Consider the following 1010-nt stretch of genomic DNA (forward strand, 5'->3'; position numbering starts at 1 on the left):
AAAAAAAAAAAAAAAAAAAGTAAAAAGAAATAATTTCCAATACAGTAAGTAGCAATAGATATATAGTCAATATCAACAAAAGCTCTTTGAGCCATTAGTTACTTTAAATTTCAAGAGCTGGAGAGGACCCTGCGGTGTTTCTTTGGGACTTGGGGCACGTCTTATTTAGACTCTCGGTCATGTGTAGCGGGGTAGTTGAGGGCACAGTTTTGAGAGGCAAACATGGCTGGCTCCAAATATTGTTTGTTTATGTATTTTTATATATATATATATTGAGACAGGGTCTTGCTCTGTTGCCCAGGCTGGCATGCAGTAGTGTGATCAGTCTTGGCTCACTGCAATCTCTGCTTCCTGGGTTCCAGCGATTCTCATGCCTCAGCCTCCTGAGTAGCTGGGTTTATAGGTGCGCACCACCATGCAGCTAATTTTTTGTATTTTCAGTGGAGATGGGGTTTTGCCATATGGGCCAGGCTGGTCTCGAACTCCTGAGCTCAAGCGATCCTGCCACCTTGGCTTCCCAAAGTGCTGGGATTACAGGTGTGAACCATTGCGCCTGACCTTCTTTTTAATTTTTTAAAATTATTTTTTTGGCCTCCTCCCCCTTCTAATATATTTTATTTTGTAGAGATAGGGTCTCCCTATGTTGCCTAGGCCGGCCTCAGTCTCTAATCCATAGCCTCAAATGATCCTCCCGCCTTGGCCTCCCAAACCAAGGTTTTTTTTTTTTGAGAGAGACTCTCGCTCTGTCGCCCAGGCTGGAGTGCAGTGGCGCGATCTCGGCTCACTGCTACCTCCGCCTCTCGGGTTCACGCCATTCTCCTGCCTCAGCCTCCCTAGTAGCTGGGACTACAGGCGCCCGCCACCTCGCCCGGCTAATTTTTTTGTATTTTTTAATAGAGACGGGAGTTCACCGTATTAGCCAGGATGGTCTCGATCTCCTGACCTCGTGATCCGCCCGCCTGGGCCTCCCAAAGTGCTGGGATTACAGGCGTGAGTCACAGCGCCCAGCT

Source organism: Mandrillus leucophaeus, unplaced genomic scaffold, assembly GCF_000951045.1.
Source record: "Mandrillus leucophaeus isolate KB7577 unplaced genomic scaffold, Mleu.le_1.0 Scaffold120, whole genome shotgun sequence".
NCBI classification, from domain to species: Eukaryota; Metazoa; Chordata; class Mammalia; order Primates; family Cercopithecidae; genus Mandrillus; species Mandrillus leucophaeus.